This window comes from Ammospiza nelsoni, chromosome 17 (genome assembly GCF_027579445.1).
Source record: "Ammospiza nelsoni isolate bAmmNel1 chromosome 17, bAmmNel1.pri, whole genome shotgun sequence".
Taxonomy (NCBI): domain Eukaryota; kingdom Metazoa; phylum Chordata; class Aves; order Passeriformes; family Passerellidae; genus Ammospiza; species Ammospiza nelsoni.
Genome location: NC_080649.1, coordinates 1 through 6,174, shown reverse-complemented (window position 1 = coordinate 6,174; position 6,174 = coordinate 1). Strand labels below are relative to the sequence as shown.

General features: G+C 53.5%; 1 long non-coding RNA gene across 1 annotated transcript; it reads left to right on the top strand.

Moving 5' to 3' along the window:
• The first annotated feature begins 3,035 nt into the window (after positions 1-3,035).
• On the top strand, positions 3,036-4,091 carry LOC132080999 (uncharacterized). Its single transcript, XR_009419629.1, has 2 exons — positions 3,036-3,225; positions 3,703-4,091. It is a non-coding gene; the product is annotated as an uncharacterized LOC132080999 (long non-coding RNA).
• Positions 4,092-6,174: the final 2,083 nt, after the last annotated feature.

Below are 6,174 nucleotides of genomic sequence, written 5' to 3'. Positions count from 1 at the left end.
CACAGGCGCAGACAATATTCTGCCATCGACGGGGTTTTCAGGCGCAAGCTTCCAGCCTCCCTTTCGCCACCCCGCACATCCTGTTCTACTATTAGCGGCAATACCCAGCCCCTGCACCCATGTCACGGGCCTACAGTGATGTCGGCGCAAGAACGCTACAGTCTCAGGTACCAGCCCTAAGGTTGCTGCGATGTGTTAAGCCGCAATTCCAGTCCCACAATGACAAGACCAGGCCCAGTGATCTCAGCCCTTTTAGCTCTTTCCCCACAAGCTTTATTTTACTGCCAACTCTCTTCTTGCAGCTCCAGCTCTGTGTTTTTCCAGCTTCAAATGCCAGCATCTGGCTCTTGGCTCCAGCTTGGAAGCAATTCAGCTCCCGCACCAGCCTCCGAAAGCCCACCCCACCATCCATATGCTAGCCCTGCAGTGATTTTAGCCCCCAGCGAGCAGTCCCCAGTCACTTTGCCACCCCCTGCGTAAGTTCTCCTGGATGCCCACAGCCCCGTTCACAGGTCTAGTGCCTTTGCCATTTCCATTGACATTGCCAGCCCCGCAGTCCACTTCCCAGCCCCACAATACGCCCCAAGAGGTGCCATCACAGGCGCAGACAATATTCTGCCATCGACGGGGTTTTCAGGCGCAAGCTTGCAGCCTCCCTTTCGCCACCCCGCACATCCGGTTCTACTATTAGCGGCAATACCCAGCCCCTGCACCCATGTCACGGGCCTACAGTGATCTCGGCGCAAGAACGCTACAGTTTCAGGTACCAGCCCTAAGGTTGCTGCGATGTGTTAAGCCGCAATTCCAGTCGCACAATGACAAGACCAGGCCCAGTGATCTCAGCCCTTTTAGCTCTTTCCCCACAAGCTTTATTTTACTGCCAGCTCTCTTCTTGCAGCTGTGTCCCATTCTGCGATTAGTCCTCAGATCCACAGTGAGTATCACTTGTAGCAGTGACTCTTTCTGCAGCACTGCAGTCCCCACCCCGGCCCCAGTGATTTCAGCTCCAGTCCCACAAGCTTTATTTAACTGCCAGCTCTTCTTTTGCACTTTCTGCTCTAAATCTTCACAGTAGTGCCACACAATACTACTTGTGCTTCTCAGGACAGGATCTTTCTTTTAGCTCTCGTTCTTGAGCTCTGATCACAGCCCTTACAGCAATTTCAATTCCAACCATGCAGTTCACCTCCCCGCTCCGCAATCCCTATCCCAGCCCCACGGGGGTTTTACACCAAACCCTACCATATTTCTGTCTCCTCCAGGTCTGCTGCCTCAGCTCCAACTCCTCAGCTTCCTACTGGCTGCAGCTAAAAGCTGCTCATGCTTCTCACTGCACCTTGGGGCTGTTGATAAGGCCACAAATCAGTTACTGCCATCATTACAATTTCAGTATCTCTAGATGCTGTCCCATCCACCCACCCAGCCCTAAGTGGCAACCCTAAGTGGCATCCCAACTCTGGGGACACTGGAGGCCTGAAGCTCAACATCCACCCTCCCCCTCACCCTGGCTCTCAGCCCAGCACCTGCACAAAGGCCTCCTCACCTCCCCTCAGGCAGCTCCAGGGGCTGGCAATAGCCACTGGACTCCTGCCCCCCCCCATCCCAAAAGGCACTCTTGGGCTGGTTCTTGGGCCCTAGAACCCTCTGAGCCCCCACACCCTCAGCCCCTTGTTGGTACCACAGGGCAGGGGCTGGGAACCCCCAGGCATAACCTGCAGGCCCTGTGCTGCAGCTCCATGCCTTCCTCCCATGGCATTTATCTAGCCTCAGCATTTCCACCACTCCACGTTGTTTTGGGCCTGGCTCATGCCAAAATCATTATTCCACACCCTGGGGTTTTATGTCCCCACTGCTCTCACAACTGGTGCTTCAGCCCCAGTCCCACAACCCTTACCCAATTAACATGAGATATCTAGTAAAGAAAACAAATCAAACCAAAAAGATGTATTAAAACGGGCAATAATAAAATAACACAATTAAGAAAAAAAACATTACAAGTAAAAACAAAATAAAGTAATAAAAATACAAAAAGCAAGCTTTATTCCTTGTATTCTGAACATTTCTTTAAATCCAGAAACCGCGAAATGGCTACTTTCCAGCCCCCAGTGACAGCAGGCAGTGCCCCCCCCCCCCCGCACCGCGCCACTCCAGGCCCCACACCAGCCGCCGGCTACCCGAGCCACGCAGGGCGCGGCAGAAAGAACTGGACACGGCCGGCCCCAGATACGGCCGCAGGCGTCGCGTCCGTGCTCACCAGCGCTCCCCGGATCAGCTGCCGCGGGGGTCCCGTCCTGGCGCAGCGCCGCTCCTCGGACCGCGCATCCGCAGCTCCTGTCGCTCCCAGCTTCACCGCCGAACTGACGCCATGGCGCCCGAACGCACGCTATTTATGCCCCACGGGCGGACAGCCAGCCAATCACAACCCGAGGCAGCGCCTGCCGGCTCCACCAATCCCAGCCCGCCCATTCCCGCCGCGCTCCGCTCCGCGACTCCCCGCGGTCCCCTCAAGCGCTGCTCCCGCCGCCGCCATTGCTGTGGCCGCGTCCGCCCGCTGCCCGCCGCCTGCCCGCTTCCCTGGACCAGAACCTGATCCCGACCAGGACCTGAACTGGAAGCTCCCGGCCGCCCTTCCCGTCCGCAACAGCGCCTGCCGAGGCAGCGGCAGCGGGGACGCTGCTCCGCCGGCTCCCAAAGCGGCGGTGGCGGGAGCGGCGCCTCAGACGTACGGGCGAGCGGGGCCAGTCTGAGGCGGCGAGCCGCGACTGAGCGGGCTGAGATCGGCGAGACCGCTTCCGGTTTGAAAGGGCGGCTGTGATTGGACAGGGCGGACGGAGAAAGGCGGGCCGTGATTGGCAGGCTTAGGAGCCGTCAGGCTGAGGCCCGTGGGAGCGTGGGGCGGAGCTCGGGCTGCCCGAAGGGCTCGCAGGCGGCGGCGGCGGCGGCGGCGGCGGCGGCGGCGGCGGCGGCGGCGGCGGCGGCGGCGGCGGCGGCGGCGGCGGCGGCGGCGGCGGCGGCGGCGGCGGCGGCGGCGGCGGCGCTCGCCAAACCCCCGTCCCCTTCTCCGGCCTTCTCTCGTGCCCAGGTCCCGGCGAAAAGACCCCCGCAGAGCCCCTACCGGAGCGCCCCATCGGCACTCGGGGCAGGAGGCGGAGAGGAGTGTAGCCCGGGAGGAGTTCCGGGTCGTCTTTGCGGCAGCAGGGCGGACTAGGGAGCGGCGGCGATTTGGTGAGGAGAGGGCTCGGGAGCGGGGAGGGCGTGCAGCGCCCGCTGCGGGCTCTGGGTGCCTCTTCTACCGCAGTGCTTCCGCTTCTGCGGGGACTTGGCCTGCCCCGACTGGCCGAGATCAGCACCCTGGCCAAAGTTAAGTGCCCGCGTCCCTCTGCCCGCCCTCCGCCTGCTGCGGGCCCGCTGCTCACCCTCGTCGTCGGATGTTATAGATGATAAAACAATATTGGCTTTCACATTCATAGATTAGCTTTTTGCATTACAAGTATTTTGATATGGTAAAACTTATACTTACTTTTAACTGCTTTGTATAGTGTAATATGCCAGTTTATGTATGCACTGTATATTTCATATGAATAGTAGCCTGATAAATATATCGTAGGCTTTAGCAAAATGTTGAAATAGAAACTAAAGTACTTCTATGTAACTAACTCAGAAAATGGTGTAAAGCAATTATTCTGTTTATTATAACTGCAGACTGCCCCTACCAAGTGATAATAGTGACAAAAAGAGCTTAAGCATCCAGGAAGCATTTATCGACTCTTATCGGTATTATCAGGGAGTGCGAAGCAACAGGATAAAACTACAGGAAGAAATAAAATGTGTAGACCTCATTTACAGAATGTTCTGCAGACAAGTCAGAGGTTAAAACCAAACAAGAGAGTTCCTGGAACATCAAAAAGTCAAAGGAATGTTTGAATAATGTGTAAGTTAATGAATATGCATGTAACCTCAGCAATGTAACAGTATATAGTGAACATGTTTTTAAGCTACCTCTGTGCTCTTTGGCTGTGTGCTAAAAGCATCCCAGTGCTGGATTATTTTGTCCTTTTATCCTTTAATAAACTTTTAAAAATTTTAAAGAATGAACTCTGTTTATCACATCAGTGAAGCTTAAGCTGATCTGCATCCAGGTGTTTTGGGACCTGCTGGGGCAGGCCATCGAGGTAAGTGTGGGGCTACTGCAGTGGAGGCCAAGTATTTCAACACAATAGCATAATCAGCAACGTTAATTAATTTTGTGTTCCTCATGCAAGCCTCAGCCTTAAGAACTCTACCAGCCTCTAATAGGATTAATAATACGCATAGTAAGTGTTACTAGTATTAATATTTAGGTAAGGATTGTTAGTGTTAACACTGGTACTAAGTATGTTAGCTGGTATTTACGGTGAAGCTCTGCTCTCCCACAGTATGACAAGGTCCTGAAGCTGTTCTCAGGTGCACAGTTAGGTGAGCACTGCTGTCCTTACCACGATCCCCCGATGGAGCCATGCTCCAGAGACGGCAGCAATGAATCTGCAGGTGCCTTCCCAAGGTGACAGAGCTCGCCCTCCTTCCCATCTGCAGTCAGGGGATGTGAAGGCAACCATTGCTGTCCTCAGCTTCATCATCTCCAGTGCAGCCAAGCACAGCATAGACAATGAGTCTCTGTCAAGTGAGCTGCAGCAGCTGGGACTGCCCAAAGGCAGGGGAAGCCCTCAGGGTGGCACCATCAGCCAGACCTGCTGGGATGTTGCTTACAGTTCCCAGCCCTGCCTTCTTCACACCCAGATGGAGGGCAGGCTGCCTGCTGTGCTGTCCTCCATCACCTCCCTTCTGTACCATCCGTCCCTGGGGGCTCCTCAGGTGCTTTGGTGAGGTTTGGCAGCTGCAGGTCTGGTGTGAGCAGAGGGATTCTTCTCTTGTCTCCCCTCATAAGCAAAGCATGCCAGCCAGCTGTGCTGTTTTACATGTCACTGACCCACAAAATTGCAGGAGACTGAGGACTCGTAACAGGTGCAGGACAGGTTCAAAAGGAACTTGGGACAAAACCTCTGTCTTTGTCAGTCCAAAGGGACAGCAGAGCTCACATCTGCTCACAATAATCCTCTGGAGAGCGGAGCAATGTTTGTATGGAAAGATGACTGGGGGTAAAATCAGTGGAAACCGAGTTACATTTGTATCCTAACAGGAGCTATAATGGGACAGAAATTTTACGGTAAAATACAGGTGCTGTTCCCAGGATGGAGCTGGGTTGGCATGCTCCACAATGATTCCCCATACAACCATAAGGACCTGCTAAGGGGGGTGGAGTGGAATGGGGCACCACAACCAGGCTCTGCCAAAATCTTTGCAGGGGCAGCTACTCCATGGTACTTTGAAGCTTATTAACTGCATAGCAAGGGCTATTTGGCATATGTAGGAACACTTTCCAACCTAGCATCTGAAGACCAATTTAGAGGAGGCGCCTCTAAGTCGAAAGCCAGCCAGACCTTATGTTCTTAGCACCATTCATTTAGAAGAAATCCTGTTACATTTGCAAATTTAAGAGATGACACCCCCATTCAGACCATGGCTCCTGGGTGCGAACAATAGCTCTTCAACAGCAAGGAAATCTGCATGCCCTAGTGTCTCAAGGTCACTTCACCTGAGAGTCCAGAGACCCAAATCCAGCCAGAGTCCTAGCTCCCAGAAAACTTCAGCTATAAGAAATCCTTCAAAGTGTGCAATTCTAGGAGTGGAAATCCTACAGGAAACACGAGGCTTCAGGCTCCAAATGGAATCTCTTTTCCACACAGTGGAAAACTCAGCAAGCCCTTCTGGCAAGACCAGTTCACAGGAGGCCCACAATTCTCAAGGGCCAGGCTTGAGAGATCTGACTCCATGGAAGCTTTAATCTGAGAAAAATCCTGTGATGTTGGTACTTTTAAAAGGCAGAATGGCACATTTAGACCCTGGCTGATGCTTTGGAGAGCGATTCCTTTACACAGTAAATAATGATTTCATTCCAATGTCTGTAGGTCACTTTGGAAACAGCCCCTGAAACTCAAGACCAAGAAGAGCCATACTTCATGGCAGCTGCCATCTGGGAGGAATCCTATGACATTTGTGATTCAAGAAATTGAACCCAAAATTTCAACAGCTGATATGCAGATGCAAAAGACTACTGTTTTCCTGTATTTTACCCTA